The sequence below is a fragment of the Pseudophryne corroboree genome, chromosome 5 (assembly GCF_028390025.1).
Source record: "Pseudophryne corroboree isolate aPseCor3 chromosome 5, aPseCor3.hap2, whole genome shotgun sequence".
Taxonomy (NCBI): domain Eukaryota; kingdom Metazoa; phylum Chordata; class Amphibia; order Anura; family Myobatrachidae; genus Pseudophryne; species Pseudophryne corroboree.
The window spans coordinates 97,413,378-97,432,745 of record NC_086448.1 but is presented as its reverse complement, the minus strand read 5'-3'; the positions used below and the strand labels follow the sequence as shown (position 1 = coordinate 97,432,745).

At 46.8% G+C, this 19,368-nt stretch overlaps 1 protein-coding gene across 4 annotated transcripts in view; it reads right to left on the bottom strand.

The window, feature by feature from the left end:
• Positions 1–19,368, bottom strand: part of RUNDC3B (RUN domain containing 3B) — a 596,000-nt gene that overhangs the window by 529,010 nt on the left and 47,622 nt on the right. The window contains exon 1 of one of the 4 annotated variants that reach the window (XM_063921484.1): positions 1–128. This exon is cut by the window's left edge and continues 709 nt beyond it. The exons of 1 other annotated variant lie outside the window; for it this stretch is intronic. The gene's annotated coding sequence lies outside the window, so the exon portion shown is untranslated. Of the gene's footprint in view, positions 129–19,368 lie in introns of those variants that run through there. 2 more of the 4 variants (XM_063921482.1, XM_063921485.1) reach the window with 2 other exon arrangements.

Below are 19,368 nucleotides of genomic sequence, written 5' to 3'. Positions count from 1 at the left end.
AAGTGCATGTAAACACTAAACTGTGATGGAAAAAGCAGCACTGTCATCTTATAGGGAGGGCAAGGAGTACTCTGAGATATGGGCAGATGCCTGCAGAGGAAAAGGACATCCTTCACTACAGCACAAGGAAATTCCCCTCTGTCAGGTGTGCTACACTGACTTCTCTGTGTACAGCATTCCTACACAGTGCCCGAGGTATTACACAAATATGGGCTACCTCCTACATGTGTGCTTGCAGTGCGTCAAGTACAGTATTACACCATGCTAACTCAGTTATTAACTCCTTCGCTGCAGGGCACTGGCCATATGGCGCTTGAATCCCAAACTTCTGTCCTCAAGTAGCATTAACAGTCCAGGTTTTAAGGATATCCATGCTTGTGTAGAGATGGTATAATCAGACTGGCTGAGGTACTAATTTAAGTCACCTATGCTTAAGTATGGTAATCACTAAAACCCAGACTGTTAAGGGCCCTACACATTTAAAGATCCGCCGCCGAGCTGGCCGACGGCGGATAGGGCCGACGGGCGACCCGATGGCGGGTGGGCAGTGACGGAGGGAGTGGAGTTCCTTCACTCCCCCGTCACATGGCTCCATAGAAGTGCAGGCAAATATGGACGAGATCGTCCATATTGGCCTGCATGCACAGCCGATGGGGCACCAGCGATGAACGAGCGCGGGGCCGCGCAGCGTTCATCGCTGGTGCCTCCACACTGAAAGATATGAACCGTATCTCGCTAATTACTGAACGAGATCGTTCATATCTTTGAGGAATATCGCCCAGTGTGTAGGGACCATAAGTTCCCCTTGAGGACCGAGTTTAAGAACCACTGCTCAAGAACAATTGTTTAAAAGTCCATGACATACTTGAGTAATACTCCTTTCAGGCATGGGGGACAGACCCGGGAATTTCCCGGGAACATCAGTAACAACCTGGGTTTAGTGGTAGTATGAAAGGGGTGTGGATCATAGGGTCGACAGTGTCTAGGTCGACCACTATTGGTTGACCATAGCTAAGTCGACACCTAAAATAGGTTGACACAAGCATTAGGTTGACATGAGTTTTTTTTTTTATATTTTTGGTGTCGTTTTCTTTATAGAGTGACTGGGAACCCTAATTAGTGCACCGTGTCCCCTCGCTTCGATCGCCATGCTTTGGGCAAGGTGCCTCACTCTGCTACCACTGCGCTCTGCACAGGTTACCATTCCCAATTGTAGTCCACGTGGATCGTAAAGTATGTCAAAGTAAAGGAAAAATTAACAAAATTGTGAAAAACTCATGTCGACCTTTTGTCATGTTGACCTAGTAACCATGTCGACCTAGAAACCATGTCGACCTAATGCATGTCGACCAATAGTGGTCGACCTAGAGACCGGCTACCTACCCTGCAATCTGCCTGGGTTATTCCCAGGTCTGTGCAGGGTGTACCCGGGTTTTCAGTGGTGTGAAAGGACTGGACCTGGGTTTCTAGATCTGCGTCTGGGAAAAGTGCTCGGGTTGGCTGGGTGGGCCCGTCATCATCCCGTCAGCAGCAGCTCCACCTCCCGCAGTCTCTGCAGCCGGCTCTGCCTCCCGCAGTGACAGCTTCCAGGTGCTGCAGGTGTGTGTTTGGGTGCTTGGGTAGGGGGGGGGGGGGTGGTAGCAACATTCATAACATGAATGGCAGCGCTAGCGTGTGTGGGTTCGTGTGTGGGTGTGTGGGTGTGTTCCACACCATAGTAGAAAATTACACAGGTCTGCAAAATTTAAGGTATTGACAGCTTTTTTAATAATACTTTTATATTCTTAATTATACTCCTGTGTACATCAAGTAATGGTATATAAAAATTCCCACATCACATTTACCTATAAGGGGGCTACATTCATTTTTAAGAAAAAACAAGAAGTTAAATTGTTCTTGACATATTTATTGTGAAATGCGAAGAAGTGTAGATTAAATCACTGTGTCTGTGTCTTAATTACATAATAAAATAATAAAGTCAAACAATAATAGAAACAGAACCATGATTATTGAAAAAATCATTAATATCCTTGTTTTGTCTTCAAACTTCGTTTTGTTGCTTTTCGCTTATAAGTTTGTTCTGTGTCATCTCTGTGTATTATCCACAAGTAGCCAACCATCATGGAGACCTCCCAACGACCCAGGTACCTTCTTTCTACATCTTTAACGTCTTGGTGGAACCGTTCCGCCTGTTCTTCACTGTAGTCTCCGAGATTACTTGCGAAATGCTCAATATGGGAATTCAAAAAATGGACCTTTACCTCATATTGCAGCCAAGGTTTCTGTAACTATAGGCATTTCCCTGACATTTTCTTTGTAGTTTGGATCCTTGACATTGCCTAATTTTTTTTAAATCACTTGTTTAAACGAAGTCCACGCCGAAAGTTCCACAGTTCTATGATGGCTAATTGATGAGTAGGATCAATTAATGTGTATACTGTACTGTATGAGTGGTGTGTAGTTTGTATATGTGGTGGTGGATGTGTGTACTGTAAGTGTGTGTGTATATGTGGTGTGTGTGTGTGTGTGTGTGTGTGTGTGTGTGTGTGTGTACTGTCTACAGCAGGCATGTCCAAACTGCGGCCCTCCAGCTGTTGTGAAACTACCAGGGACGTGCAGTCAGGGGAGGCAGGGGAGGCAGTGCCTTCCCTGTCAATAATGATTACAATAATATAAAGAAGATACTTATGACACATAGTCTGTGTCATAAGTATATGCTTTATATTAATGTAATCATTTTTAAATCATAAAACAGGTTAAAATGTGTTTAAGAGGCACTGACAGCAGTGCCTCCCGCGGCCCATTATAAAGGTCCGGAAGCAAGGGGCGGGGCCAAGAAAAGGGCTGTAAAAGCCCTTTAGAAAATGCACTGTATGCGGCACTAGAATGAGTGCCTCAGTGACAGGGGCGTGCTTTCAACCCGTATGAAAGCACACCCCCCTGTCACTGAGGCAAATATGATTTGGCGCCAGATACAGGAATCTCCCTGTCGGTCCAGCCCACTTTCACTGCTATCGAGTCTGACTGACTGACTCGGTGCCGGGAGTAGCTGCACTCACTGCCGCTGCCCAGACCCTGGCTGCCGCTGCTTCCCGGATATTTGTGGCGCCATCAGATTTGGAACATTAGTGTCGGGGGAGATTGCTGGCGGCAACTTTAGCCGGCATTTTCCACTGGTGGGGTCGGCAGTGCAGTAGTGGGCACTGGCGGTGGTGTGAGGACGGAGAACGGAGGAAGTGGGACTGGAAGAAGTGACCCGGATACACCTGAGCCCAATTAAAATGCGCTGTGGAGTGGGAGCAGGCTATTATCCCCCCAGATATTTCATCAAACACCTGGCTGATTTTATTGGTGCCCCACCTCCCTACAGTCACCCTGGGTTCCTGTCGGATCCATGTGCTGATCTGGAACAAGTTAAAGGTGATGTGTAGCTGGGCAGAAGAAAAAGAAGTAAAATTATTTTCTGTGGGCACGTTTGTTCAAAAATTTATTTATTAAAAACTGACTTTCATTAAATTAATTTTTAAAATAGAATTACAAAAAAATGTGTACAGTACATATTTTCCTGTGAAAGTTGGTAACCTCTATTTCTAGCCTCTCTTTGGGATAAACACTATTAATTGGTGTGAAGGCAAGATACATAGAACTGATAATCACTGTTATACCTTATGAATGTCAGTCTGGTTGAAAGTATCTACTGCATGTAAGGTAGCATCTGTTTGGTAGGTTATTCCTGCCCTTATAGTTAGTCCAGAGGTACTGGGCACTATTAATTTGTGTTTACATACATGGGGGGAGATTGCTGATGTAGTTGTTTAATTTATTAATGATTTACAGATATTACTGGCTTTGACACACCCTCTGTTTTTCTCATATAAAATACACCTCGACCATAGGCTATAAATGTCTTCACAGTAATTTAATCCTCCAGACACACTTAGCACTATGGGGGTCATTCCGAGTTGATCACACGCTGCCGATTTTCGCTGCGCTGCAATCAAGTCACTACTGCACATGCGTATGCACCGCAATGCGCACGCACGTCGTACGGGTACAATGCGGATTGTTTCTATGCGATGAATTTAAGGAAGAATCCATTCGCATAATACCGAGGTTCAAGTCCAGGGCACAGAACCCCCAGGTCAGCACAGGTCAACCACCCCAAGATATGGTCGACAGTGTTAAGGTTGACACCCATTAGGTCGACCACTATTGGTAGGCCATGACATGGTCGACATGGACAAATGGTCTACACATGAAACTTTTTCATACTTTACCATCTACATGGACTACAATTGGGAACAGTTACTCACAACATGGCGAGCGAAGCGAGCCATGCCAGGGGACGCTGTACACTAATTGGGGTTCCTGGTCATGTTCTGAAAAAAAACATGACACCAAACAGTTCAAAAACCCATGTCGAATTTTTCAGGTGTCGACCATTCGTACATGTCGATCATGTCAATGTCGACCAATAGTGGTCGACCTAATGACAGTCGACCTTAATATTGTCGATCATTCATACTGGAACCCAAGATATCACAGTTATATAAGTAAGAAGCAACTAGTGGGTATATTTACTAAAAGTCAATTTTGGTTTTCAGTTGATTTTCAGATGATTTTGTGTGACAGGTATTTACTAAAGTCAAAATTTACCCAAAATCGACTGAAATAGAACTGTACACTTAAATAGAACTACAATAGAACCATCAATACTTTAATATAAGTTTCCATTCCTAACCCATATTTACTAATTATCAATTTGAAAATCTACTCAAAATCGACCCAAAATAAAAATTTTCAATAGAACCATCATAAATAGTTCTATTTTATTTTACAGTATATCATGTAGACTTGTCTGAAACCTCAATATGATGGAAAACGCATGGAAGAGAAATGTGGTGCACTCTGGCTGCATACATTATGACATTGAAAGGTACAGCAATGATTTTTTTAATTGTGGATATGCAAATTAGCCGAGGAATGAAGGTGCATGTGACCTGTTTTGGCCAATAGAAATGCTTTTGTATAATTTTTTGGGTCAATTTATATCGAGTTTTGGTTGATTTTTTTTGATGAATTGAACACTTTTAGAACTTAAAATAGAACTCACATCACACAACAACTTTTAAAAGGAACTCAAAATTGACTTAGTAAATGAGCTATTTGGAATAGAAAGACTGGAGTCAATTTTGTGGGGATGTTGTTTCTATTCTGTATGATTTTAAATCATTAAAAAAATCTACTTTTAATTAGAATGTTAAAAGGTGTTACATAGGTCAAAAAATATTTAGGTGCTAAAAAAGTGCTAGATTAAGTATACCAATGTGATGCCCCAAATCAGCCAGGCCACACCAACCCAGGGGCCCTGCTCATACAGGGCTATAAAGAGCGGTGTGCGAGCAGAGGCACCATAGCCCCTGCATCTGGCAAGTAGGATATCTTAATAGCACAAAGACACATCAGTGTGTGTAGCGTTGCCCAGAGCATCCGAGCGGGTTGGGTATGTATTACCGACACTGTGGATCCCAGTGGTCAGCATACCAACCGCAGGATCCCGGCAGCAAAATGCGCTTTGCCACAGTTCTATTCCACTCTATGGGTGTCATGGACACCCAAGATTGGGAATAGTCCCTTCTAGTCGGGGTGGCGGGATGTAGCCGTCGGTATTGTGACAGGAGTCACATAACTACATCCCATCCGAACAGCTCTCGATTTTTTTCCTGCCAGCACCCCCACTCCATTGTGGGATGTCCCATGTACGGGGGTGAGGCTGGTACAGGGCTACAGTGAGCAGTATCCCGGCACTGGTTACACAGAAAGATAATAGTTGTAGGAGACTGATAATTTCACTGGTTATATGTTCTAATGTACTTTTATTAAACTCTTCAACTTTTGCAACTAGTCATATGATGGATGTACAGTATACTATAGATAGATAACTAAATATTAAATCAAAAGTTAATAGGTAGATGTCACGTCAGCAAAGTTTGGGGATCCGGCAGCTGAGCTTTGCCCAAGGTGGTAGCAGGCTGTGGAAGAACAAGATGAGGGGGTTGGATATAGTTCCTTTGCATGGGACACGGAGCAATGAAGGATGTAATCGGGGTTTTGAGAGTCAGTGGAAAGTATTTATTATGTACAGAGCTGAGGTAGAAAACTGAGGTTGGTGAACGGTGACTTGAGAACGTGGTCGTAGACAAAGAACTGTGGAACTGTGAGTGAGGGTAAAAGCGAGGCTGAAGGCAAGAACTGTGGACTGTGACTTATAAGATGAAACTGCGGTAGAGGAGCTGAGAACTGTGGACGGTAGTTTGGGTCGTGCCTGGAGACTGAGAACTGTAGACTGTGGCTTGAAAGATGAAGCTGGAGATAACAAGCTGAGGACTGTGAATGGTGGTTCGAGGACTTGGCTGGAAGCAAGAATCTGCGGACTGTGGCTAGGAGGACGAGGCAAGAGACCCGGGGTCGTCCATGCCCAAAGAGTCTTACTGAACCGGGTTTTTCAAGAGCGTCTCCACGGGCAGCAGCAGGCTAGGGATGGCAAGACTGCAGCAGCAACTGAGAACCGGCAAAGCAGGGTTAGAAGTACCAGAATACAGCAGGAATCCTGGGAGCACAGGCTAAAGCACCTACAACAGGGTTGTAACTTGAAGCACTGGCGTCCCTGTCCTAAACCAGCCCCCTTTTATAGGAAGAAGTCTCCCTGGATTGGCTGGAAAACTAGGAACAGGAATTATGTCAGAAACTTGGTCTCCAACATGGCGGCACCCAGTAATGCAGACCTTTTCTGACAACATGCTGCTCACTGCCCCTGGTCTCCTAGGCAACGGTTTAGCGAGAGGGAGCCGCTGCAGCGGCATCCTGCCGCCACAAGCGGACCCCCTCAGCGCCATTACCGCTGCCTGTACCCCTGAACCCAGCGCCGCAGCCCTCCACCACCACTGCCCAGTCGCCCGTGAAGCCCGCCCCGCGGCCCCCGTATTCCGGGAAGACTCCGGACGCTGACAGTAGATAGTAGAGATGAGCGGGTTCGGTTCTCAGAGAACCGAACCCTACCGAACTTTGCCTTCAGAGTCCGACTCCGAGCCAGTCTCTGATTTTCCCTCATGACTCGGAAACCCGAACGCGGCAAAACGTCATCATCCCGCTGTCGGATTCTCGCGGGATTTGGATTCCATATAAGGAGCCGCGCTTCCCGCCATTTTCACTCCAGTCTCAGAGAGTGTATAGAGAGGACGTGTCCTCAGTGTTCAGTGTCTGTGTGTTGGGGCGGGAAAGTGGGGTTGCAAGTGTTGTGCTGCTCAGTCCAGTCCAGTGTAGTCACTCAGTGTATTGTGCTGCATCAGTCCAGGCAGTCACAGTGTTGGTGTTCTCTGCTGCCATATATCCAGTGTAGCTGTATAAAGTGGTGCTGTGTTGTGCAGACCAGTGGTAGTGTCCTGTGTCATCAGTAATTCCAGTGACGATATACGCTGCTGCTATATATCCACTGCTGCAGTATAACAATTTTAACAACCTGTTGTGCTGCATCAGACCAGTGGTAGTGTCCTGTGTCATCAGTAATTCCAGTGACGATATACGCTGCTGCTATATGTCCACTGCTGCCGTATAATAATAATAATAACAACAACAACAAGTCCCTTACAGTATTGTTGTGTTGTGCTGCATCAGACCAGTGGTAGTGTCTTGCCCATCAGCCATCAGTCATTCTTGTGCCGCATATTGGGAGTAATTCCAAGTTGATCGCAGCAGGAAATTCTTTAGCAGTTGGGCAAAACCATGTGCACTGCAGGGGGGGACAGATATAACATTTGCAGAGAGAGTTAGATTTGGGTGGGTTATTTTGTTTCTGTGCAGGGTAAATACTGGCTGCTTTATTTTTACACTGCAATTTAGATTGCAGATTGAACACACCCCACCCAAATCTAACTCTCTCTGCACATGTTATATCTGCCTCCCCTGCAGTGCACATGGTTTTGCCCAACTGCTATCAAAGTTCCTGCTGCGATCAACTCAGAATTACCCCCATTGTGTTATATAACGCCAAAACAATAATGGAGAACAAAAATTTAGAGGATAAAATAGGGAAAGATCAAGAACCACTCCTCCTAGTGCTGAAGCTGCTGCCTCTAGCCATGACATAGACAATGAAATGCCATCAACCTTGTCTGCCAAGGCCGATGCCCAATGTGATAGTAGAGGGCATGTAAAATCCAAAAAGCCAAAGTTCGGTAAAAAGACCCAAAAAAGAAATTTAAATGGTCTAACGTAAACTTGCTAATATGCCATTTACGACACGGAGTGGCAAGGAACGGCTGAGGCCCCGGCCTATGTTCATGACTAGTGGTTCAGCTTCACATGATGATGGAAGCCCTCATAACTGAGGCCTTGACACTTAATGTTGGTGTTAGACGTGCGTCCGGTATCTGCCATTAGTGCAGTGGGATTTAGACAACTGATGGAGGTATTGTGTCCCCGGTAACAAATCCCATCTAGATTTCACTTCATTAGGCAGGCGAGAGCGAGATTTTGCCATTTAATTCCAGTGATTTGGACATATAATTACAGTGATCTTGCCAATTAATTCCAGTGATTTATAATTATTAATTACAGTGATCTTGCCATTTAATTCCAGTGATTTGGACGTATAATTACAGTGATCTTGCCATTTAATTCCAGTGATTTGGACGTATAATTCCAGTGATTTTTCCAATTAATTCCAGTGATTTGGATGTATAATTCCAGTGATTTGGACGTATAATTCCAGTGGGAATTGTTTGTGTCGCTTGGCTTAGTCATACAGCTACCTCATTGCACCTCTTCAACATCTTTACATGAGATGCTGTTTGGTGCCTAGTATTTGAAAAGTGCCATCCTGTGTGACACTGCCGGATGAGTCCAGGGGTACTGCTGTATTAGTCCTGGGGTACTGCCGTATAAGTCCACCAATTGCAGAATTCTTTTTAAAGTGACTGGAGTGTGCTGGAGATGCTGTCACTGGTCCAAACAATTGCGGCACACTCTCAACATTCAGCCACTGCGTGACACTACTAGATGGGCCAGGTGGTTGTGTCGCTCAGCTTAGTCATAGCAATCTCGGTGCACCTTTTTTTCTTCTTTGCATCATGTGCTGTTAGGGTTGTGTGTGTCGCTTGGCTTAGTCATATAACTACCTCATTGCAATTCTTTTTCTTCTTTGCATTGTGTGCTAGTTTTTGAATAGTGCCATCCTGTCTGTAACTGCAGTGCCACTCCTAGATGGGCCAGGTGTTTGTGCCGTACACTTGTGTCGCTTAGCTTAGTCATCCAGCCACCTCAGTGCAACTTTTAGGCCTAAAAACAATATTGTGAGGTGTTCAGAATAGACTGTAAATGAGTGGAAATGATTGTTATTGAGGTTAATAATATCATGGGAGCAAAATTACCCCCAAATTCTGTGATTATAGCTGTTTTTATGTTTGTTTTTTTCAAAAATCATCCAGATCTAAAACCAAAACATGAAAGGGTGGTTTTGGCAAAACAAAGCCAAAACCAAAACACGAAAATGGAATTAGAACCAAAACCAAAACACAAAACACAAAAAGTGCCCGCCGCACATCTCTAGATAGATATGATGGTTATGTGAAAGACTAAAAATTAACTTCTGAGACTATAAGACATTATTATTATTATTATTATTATTATTGTAATGTGTTTCTTTATGGCTGTTTTTATTGAACCATACAGTGTGAATGTTTGTGCAGCTGGCTAGCGCCATGCTCCTGTAGAGAACACATGCTCCTTACATTGGTGACCATAGTGGCATTTTTCACATTCAAACAGCAAACAGAAAGACGAGCGGATACTTACAGTGTGGAACTGATCTGAGGAACAACAGACAGAAAGTTAATGCTAGGGCTTGACACCAGCAGGTGCAGTCATGTTCTAAATAGAAGCTCCGCTTTTGGAGCTGTCCAGCACTTTCTGTGCTGTGCTACCAGGACTACTTTCCTGCTGTGTATCACAAGAGAAAGCTCTGCTGCTTTTCAGGCATGTTGTCATATTTATAAGGTGTGTACTGTACGTGCTCTGAATACAGACAGTGGTGAGATTCTGTCTCGCCCAGATTTTAGATGATGCTTTTTATTACTGTGATAATTTTAACAAATACCAAGATGGGAACTTGGGCGCAGGACCCTCATACCCGTACTTACCAACATTTATGGCCTCCTCTCCAGGAGAAGCCCAGAGAGGAGACACTGCAGGACACTTCGGGAAGCGGACTGTCTCTTCACTAAGCTCTGCCCCGTCACGTCAATTTGCAGGGCTGCGGGGAGGAGGTGGGGCTAAATGATACAAAGTTGAGTCATTTAGCCCCACCCCCTCTCACAGAGCCATAAATCCCAGGTATAATCTCCTCATCCTGGCCGGAAATTTGTGAGTCTCCAGCAAGTTGCGAGAGAGTAGGCAAGTATGCTCGTACCTCTTTGTCTGTTATTACCCACTCTAAAATAAAGATATAAAATCCTATTTGTATTAACACTACTTTTTAAAATATAGATAATATATTGTTACATTGGGACAAGGCCACCGAGAATGAGGACAGTTCACATTTTAGCATCCTCTTGGACCCACCATATCCCCCCCACCCTTGGCAGATATATGCATTGGGGAAGTGGTGCTGTGCAGGAATCCTATGGTGTGTGACTGTGCGGACAAATCAGAAGCTTCTTTTCGTCCACAAAAGGCAGCTGCACTTGCTTTTACAGTCACCGAGTGGGAAGCCTCACCTATGATCCAGCTCTTGATGTGGCAGAGGCTCAGTATACATTCACACCCAGCTCGATAAAAAGAGAAAGATATTGTTTTTCTGTCACTCTCGGACTATTGATCCTGATCGCACAAGTATTTTCCTCTTATCTCTGCTCTTCTACACTACTACATGACACACAATGAAACACACGGAATGTAGTTAATATCCTGGCTGTCGGAATCCCGGCGTTCAGGATCCCGACACTGGAATCCCGATAGCCGAGATTGCAGACAGCCTCGCCAGGGCTATTCCCACTCATGAGTGTCCACGACATCCACAGAGTGGGAATAGAACCTGTGGCTAGCGCAGCAAGGGGTCTCCATGCGCTCGTCCTGCCGGCATTCTGGCAGGAGAGATGCCGCTGCCGGGATAATGATAGACAGTATCCCGTCCAATAGGATTTCATATCCAACCCATAACAGTACGGATGGGGCAGTACGGATGATGTAATGGTTAGCATTACTGCCTCACAGCACTGAGGTCATGGGTTCGATTCCCACCATGGCCCTAACTGTGCGGAGTTTGTATATTCTCCCCGGACTTGTGTGGGTTTCCTCCTTATACTCTGGTTTCCTCCCACAATCCAGAAATATACTGGTAGGTTAATTGGCCTCCAACAAAAATTAACCCTAATGTGAATGTGTCTGTGTGTACATGTGATAGGGGATATAGGGGGTCATTCCGAGTTGTTCGCTCGCTAGCTGCTTTTAGCAGCATTGCACACGCTAGGCCGTCGCCCTCTGGGAGTGTATCTTAGCTTAGCAGAATAGCGAACGAAAGATTAGCAGAATTGCTACTAAATTATTCCTTGCAGTTTCTGAGTAGCTCCAGACCTACTCCTAGACTTCGATCACCTCAGTCCGTTTAGTTCCTAGTTTGACGTCACAAACACGCCCTGCGTTCGGCCAGCCACTCCCCCGTTTCTCCAGCCACTCCTGCGTTTATATCTGGCACGCCTGCGTTTTTTAGCACACTCCCTGAAAACGCTGAGTTTCCGCCCAGAAACACCCACTTCCCGTCAATCATACTACGATCACTCGAGCGACTGAAAAACGTCGCTCGAGCTTGGGTAAAACTACAAACTTTTGTGTGAAAATACTTAGCGCATGCACGCTGCGTACCATGCACATAATTGCCGTTTTTTCACTTGATCGCTGCGCTGCGAAAATCGGCAACGAGCAATCAATTAAAAATGACCAGATTGTAAGCTCCACTGGGGCAGAGACTGATGTGAATGGCCAAATATTATCTGTAAAGCGCTGCGGAATATGTGTGCACTATATAAATAACTGGTAATAAATAAATAAATAAATAATAACACACAGGCAATGTGACACATAAGGAAGAGACACACAGGCAGGAATGAAAGGCAGCAGCTATAAGCAACAAAGGCTAGTAAAGTTAGTGACAGCATGTTCGGGGAAGTCACAGCAATGATGAACTGAAAGCTGGCATCTATGAGTGGTTGATTAGGATTGTATTGTATCAGCCATATTGAACTGATCACATGGGATAAAGAGGAAAAGGCTGAGTGATCAATGAGGAATACTAGGAGGAGTGGAGTACTCAGATAGCTAGCGTGAAGTTTAAAATATTAACATCTTAGGGCCATATCCAATTAGCCGCAAGGTTGTGCTCCACAAAAACGTAGCCTTGTGACCAATTTTGATTACCGTGAGTATGCGCACTCCCAATACCCACGGTATCCAATTAAAATAAAAATTGGCAGGGAAAATTTTTCCTAACAGCATGCAGATGGTTACTGTGTACAGGGAGTGTAATGTAGTGTGTGCGGGAACTGGGTGCAGGGTGAGCGATAGTGTGTGTGGGGAGCGGGTGCAGGGTTAGGAGTAGTGTAATGTACTAGGTAGTAGGTGCGGGGAGCGGGTGCAGGGTTAGAGGTAGTGTAATGTAGGTAGTATGTGTGGGGAGCAGGTGCAGGGTTAGGAGTAGTGTAATGTAGGTAGTATGTACGGGTAGCTGGTGCAGGGTTAGGAGTAGTGTAATGTAGGTAGTATGTGCGGGGAGCAGGTGCAGGGTTAGGGGTAGTGTAATGTAGGTAGTATGTGCGGGGAGCAGGTGCAGAGTTAGAGGTAGTGTAATGTAGGTAGTATGTGTGGGGAGCAGGTGCAGGGTTAGGGGTAGTGTAATGTAGGTAGTATGTGTGGGGAGCTGGTGCACGGTTAGGGGTAGTGTAATGTAGGTAGTATGTGCGGGGAGCAGGTGCAGAGTTAGAGGTAGTGTAATGTAGGTAGTATGTGCGGGGAGCAGGTACAGGGTTAGGGGTAGTGTAATGTAGGTAGTATGTGCGGGTAGCATGTGCAGGTTTAGTGTTAGTGTAATGTAGGTAGTACGTGCAGGGAGCAGATGCATGGTTAGTTTAATGTAGGTAGTATGTGCAGGATTAGGAGTAGTGTAATGCAGGTAGTATGTGCGGGGAGCGGTGCAGGGTTAGGAATAGTGTAATGTAGGTAGTATGTGCGGGGAGCGGGTGCAAGGTAAGGAGTAGTGTAATGTAGGTAGTATGTGCGGGGAGCGAGTGCAGGGTTAGGGGTAGTGTAATGTAGGCAGTATGTGCGGGTAGCGTGTGCAGGTTTAAGGGTAGTGTAATGCAGGTAGTATGTGTGGGGAGCAGGTGCAGGGTTAAGGGTAGTGTAATGTAGGTAGTATATGCGGGGTGCGGATGCAGGCTTAGGGGTAGTGTAATGTAGGTAGTATGTGCGGGGAGCCGGTGCAGGGTTAGTGTAATGTTGGCAGTACATGTGGGGGCGGGTGCAGGGTTAGGGGTAGTGTAATGCAGGTAGTATGTGCAGGGAGCGGGTGCAGGGTTAGGGTTAGTGTATGTAGGTAGTATGTGCGGGGAAAGGGTGCAGGGTTAGGAGTAGTGTAATGTAGCTAGTATGTGCGGGTAGCGTGTGCAGGTTTAGTGTTAATGTAATGTAGGTAGTATGTGCAGGGAGCAGATGCATGGTTAGTGTAATGTAGGTAGTATGTGCAGGGTTAGGAGTAGTGTAATGTAGGTAGTATGTGCGGGGAGCGGGTGCAAGGTAAGGAGTAGTGTAATGTAGGTTGGATGTGCGGGGAGCGAGTGCAGGGTTAGGGGTAGTGTAATGTAGGTAGTATGTGCGGGGAGCGGGTGCAGGGTTAGGGGTAGTGTAATGTAGGTAGTATGTGCGGGGAGCGAGTGCAGGGTTAGGGGTAGTGTAATGTAGGCAGTATGTGCGGGTAGCGTGTGCAGGTTTAAGGGTAGTGTAATGCAGGTAGTATGTGTGGGGAGCAGGTGCAGGGTTAAGGGTAGTGTAATGTAGGTAGTATATGCGGGGTGCGGATGCAGGCTTAGGGGTAGTGTAATGTAGGTAGTATGTGCGGGGAGCCGGTGCAGGGTTAGTGTAATGTTGGCAGTACATGTGGGGGCGGGTGCAGGGTTAGGGGTAGTGTAATGCAGGTAGTATGTGCAGGGAGCGGGTGCAGGGTTAGGGTTAGTGTATGTAGGTAGTATGTGCGGGGAAAGGGTGCAGGGTTAGGAGTAGTGTAATGTAGCTAGTATGTGCGGGTAGCGTGTGCAGGTTTAGTGTTAATGTAATGTAGGTAGTATGTGCAGGGAGCAGATGCATGGTTAGTGTAATGTAGGTAGTATGTGCAGGGTTAGGAGTAGTGTAATGTAGGTAGTATGTGCGGGGAGCGGGTGCAAGGTAAGGAGTAGTGTAATGTAGGTTGGATGTGCGGGGAGCGAGTGCAGGGTTAGGGGTAGTGTAATGTAGGTAGTATGTGCGGGGAGCGGGTGCAGGGTTAGGGGTAGTGTAATGTAGGTAGTATGTGCGGGGAGTGGGTGCAGGGTTAGGGGTAGTGTAATGTAGGTAGTATGTGTGGGGAGCAGGTGCAGGGTTAGGGGTAGTGTAATGTAGGTAGTATATGCGGGGAGCGGATGCAGGGTTAGGGGTAGTGTAATGTAGGTAGTATGTGCGGGGAGCCGGTGCAGGGTTAGTGTAATGTTGGCAGTACGTGTGGGGGCGGGTGCAGGGTTAGGGGTAGTGTAATGCAGGTAGTATGTGCAGGGAGCGGGTGCAGGGTTAGGGTTAGTGTAATGTAGGTAGTGTGTGCGGGGAGAGGGTTCAGGGTTAGGGGTAGTGTAATGCAGGTAGTATGTGCAGGGAGCGGGTGCAGGGTTAGGGGTAGTGTAATGTAGCTAGTATGTGTGGGGAGCGGGTGCAGGGTTAGGGGTAGTGTAATGCAGGTAGTATGTGCGGGGAGCAGGTGCAGGGTTAGAGGTAGTGTAATGTAGGTAGTATGTGCGGGGAGTAGGTGCAGGGTTAGGGGTAGTGTAATGTAGGTAGTATGTGCAGGGAGCGGGTGCAGGGTTAGGGGTAGTGTAAATAAGATTTTACTCACCAGTAAATCTATTTCTCGTAGTCCGTAGTGGATGCTGGGGACTCCGTAAGGACCATGGGGAATAGACGGGCTCCGCAGGAGACTGGGCACTCTAAGAAAGATTTAGTACTATATCTGGTGTGCACTGGCTCCTCCCTCTATGCCCCTCCTCCAGACCTCAGTTAAGGAAACTGTGCCCAGAAGAGCTGACATAATAAGGAAAGGATTTGGAACCCAGGGTAAGATTCATTCCAGCCACACCAATCACACCGTACAACTTGTGATAAACTCACCCAGTTAACAGTATGAACATAACTGAGCCTAACTGAACAGATGGCTCATAACCAAAACCCTGTATTACGCAATAACTATATACACGTATTGCAGAAAGTCCGCACTTGGGACGGGCGCCCAGCATCCAATACGGACTACGAGAAATAGATTTACCGGTGAGTAAAATCTTATTTTCTCTAACGTCCTAAGTGGATGCTGGGAACTCCGTAAGGACCATGGGGATTATACCAAAGCTCCCAAACGGGCGGGAGAGTGCGGATGACTCTGCAGCACCGAATGAGCAAACTCAAGGTCCTCCTTAGCCAAGGTATCAAACTTGTAGAACTTAGCAAAAGTGTTTGAACCCGACCAAGTAGCTGCTCGGCAAAGTTGTAATGCCGAGACCCCTCGGGCAGCCGCCCAAGAAGAGCCCACCTTCCTTGTGGAATGGGCCTTTACTGATCTTGAATGCGGCAATCCTGCCGCAGAATGAGCTTGCTGAATCGTGTTACAGATCCAGCGAGCAATAGTTTGCTTTGAAGCAGGAGTACCCAGCTTGTTGGGTGCATACAGTATGAACAGTGAGTCAGTCTTTCTGACTCCAGCCGTTCTAGAAACATAAATCTTCAAAGCCCGGACTACATCGAGTAACTTGGAGTCCTCCAGGTCACGAGAAGCCGCATGTACCACAATAGGTTGGTTCAGGTGAAAAGATGACACCACCTTCGGCAGAAACTGCGGACGGGTCCGCAATTCTTGCCTATCTACATGGAAAATCAGGTAGGGGCTTTTACATGACAAAGCCGCCAATTCTGACACACGCCTAGCCGAAGCCAAGGCCAACAGCATGACCACTTTCCAAGTGAGATACTTGAGCTCCACTGTCTTAAGTGGCTCAAACCAGTGAGATTTCAGGAAATCCAAACTACATTGAGATCCCACGGTGCCACTGGTGGCACAAAAGGGGGCTGAATATGCAGCACTCCTTTAACAAATGTCTGAACCTCAGGCAGTGAAGCCAGTTCTTTTTGAAAGAAAATGGATAGGGCCAAAATCTGGACCTTTATGGATCCTAGTTTAAGGCCCATAGTCACACCTGCCTGCAGGAAGTGTAGGAATCGCCCAAGCTGAGATTCCTCTGTAGGGGCCTTCCTGGCCTCACACCAAGCAACATATTTTCGCCATATTCGGTGATAATGTTTGGCTGTCACGTCCTTCCTAGCCTTTATTAGCGTAGGAATAACTTCCTCCGGAATTCCCTTTTCTCTGACGTCCTAGTGGATGCTGGGAACTCCGTAAGGACCATGGGGAATAGCGGCTCCGCAGGAGACTGGGCACAAAAGTAAAGCTTTAGGACTACCTGGTGTGCACTGGCTCCTCCCCCTATGACCCTCCTCCAAGCCTCAGTTAGATTTTTGTGCCCGGCCGAGAAGGGTGCATTCTAGGAGGCTCTCCTGAGTTTCTTAGAAAAAGTTTAGTTTTAGGTTTTTTATTTTCAGTGAGACCTGCTGGCAACAGGCTCACTGCATCGAGGGACTAAGGGGAGAAGAAGCGAACCTGCCTGCTTGCAGCCAGCTTGGGCTTCTTGGCTACTGGACACCATTAGCTCCAGAGGGACCGAACACAGGCCCAGCCTCGGAGTCCGGTCCCAGAGCCGCGCCGCCGGCCCCCTTACAGAGCCAGAAGCAAGAAGAGGTCCGGAAAATAGGCGGCAGAAGACATCAGTCTTCACCAAGGTAGCGCACAGCACTGCAGCTGTGCGCCATTGCTCCTCATGCACACCTCACACTGCGGTCACTGATGGGTGCAGGGCGCTGGGGGGGGGGGGCGCCCTGAGCAGCAATAAAAACACCTTGGCTGGCGAAAATACATCACATATAACCCCCAGGGCTATATGGATGTATTTTAACCCCTGCCAGAATCCATAAAAAAGCAGGAGAAAAGTCTGCGAAAAAGGGGCGGAGCCTATCTCCTCAGCACACTGGTGCCATTTTCCCTCACAGCTCCGTTGGAGGGAAGCTCCCTGGCTCTCCCCTGCAGTTACTACACTACAGAAAGGGTTAAAAAAGAGAGGGGGGGGCACTAATTAGGTGCAGTATAAATAAAACAGCAGCTATAAGGGGAAAAACACTTCTATAAGGTTATCCCTGTATATATATAGCGCTCTGGTGTGTGCTGGCATACTCTGCCTCTGTCTCTCCAAAGGGCTAGTGGGGTCCTGTCCTCTATCAGAGCATTCCCTGTGTGTGTGCTGTGTGTCGGTACGATTGTGTCGACATGTATGAGGAGGAAAATGGTGTGGAGGCGGAGCAATTGCCTGTAATGGAGATGTCACCCCCTAGGGAGTCGACACCTGAGTGGCTGAGCTTATGGAAGGAATTACGTGACAGTGTCAGCTCTTTACAAAAGACGGTTGATGACATGAGACAGCCGGCTACTCAGCTTGTGCCTGTCCAGGCGTCTCAAAAGCCATCAGGGGCTCTAAAACGCCGTTACCTCAGATGGCAGATACAGACGCCGACACGGATACTGACTCCAGTGTCGACAATGAAGAGACGAATGTGACTTCCAGTAGGGCCACACGTTACATGATTGAGGCTATGAAAAATGTTTTACATATTTCTGATAATACAAGTACCACTAAAAAGGGTATTATGTTTGGTGAAAAAAAAAAAAAAAACTGCCTGTAGTTTTTCCTGCATCTGAGGAATTAAATGAAGTGTGTGATGAAGCGTGGGTTTCCCCCGATAAAAAACTGATAATTCCTAAAAGGTTATTAGCATCATACTCCTTCCCGCCATAGGATAGGGCACGTTGGGAAACACCCCATAGGGTGGATAAAGCGCTCACACGTTTGTCTAAACAGGTGGCACTACCGTCTCCTGATACGGCCGCCCTTAGGGAACCTGCGGACAGAAAGCAGGAGAATATCCTAAAATGTATATACACTCACACGGGTGTTATACTGTGACCAGCAATCACCTCAGCCTGGATGTGCAGTGCTGGGGTGGCTTGGTCGGATTCCCTGACTGACAATATTGATACCCTAGATAGGGACAGTATATTACTGACTATAGAGCATTTGAAAGATGCATTTCTATATATGCGTGATGCACAGAGGGATATTTGCCGACTGGCATCAAGAGTAAGTGCGCTGTCCATTTCTGCCAGAAGAGGGTTATGGACGAGGCAGTGGTCAGGTGATGCTGATTCCAAAAGGCATATGGAAGTATTGCCTTATAAAGGGGAGGAGTTATTTGGGGTAGGTCTATCAGACCTGGTGGCCACGGCAACTGCTGGGAAATCCACATTTTTACCCCAGATAGCCTCTCACCATAAGAAGACGGCGTATTATCAGGCGCAGTCCTTTCGGCCCCATAAGGGCAAGCGGGCAAAAGGCTCCTCTTTTCTGCCCCGTGGCAGAGGGAGAGGAAAAAGGCTGCAGCAAACAGCCAGTTCCCAGGAACAGAAGCCCTCTCCCGTTTCTGCCAAGTCCTCAGCATGACGCTGGGGCTTTACTAGCGGACTCAGGCACGGTGGGGGCTCGTCTCAAGAATTTCAGCGTGCAGTGGGCTCACTCACAGGTGGACCCCTGGATCCTTCAGGTGGTATCTCAGGGGTACAAATTGGAATTCGAGACGTCTCCCCCTCGCCGTTTCCTAAAGTCTGCTTTACCGACGTCTCCCTCCGACAGGGAGGCGGTATTGGAAGCCATTCACAAGCTGTATTCCCAGCAGGTGATAATCAAGGTACCCCTCCTGCAACAGGGAAAGGGGTATTATTCCACGCTGTTTGTGGTACCGAAGCCGGACGGCTCGGTGAGACCTATTTTAAATCTGAAATCCTTGAACACTTACATACAAAGGTTCAAATTCAAGATGGAGTCACTCAGAGCGGTGATTGCGAACTTGTAAGAAGGGGATTATATGGTG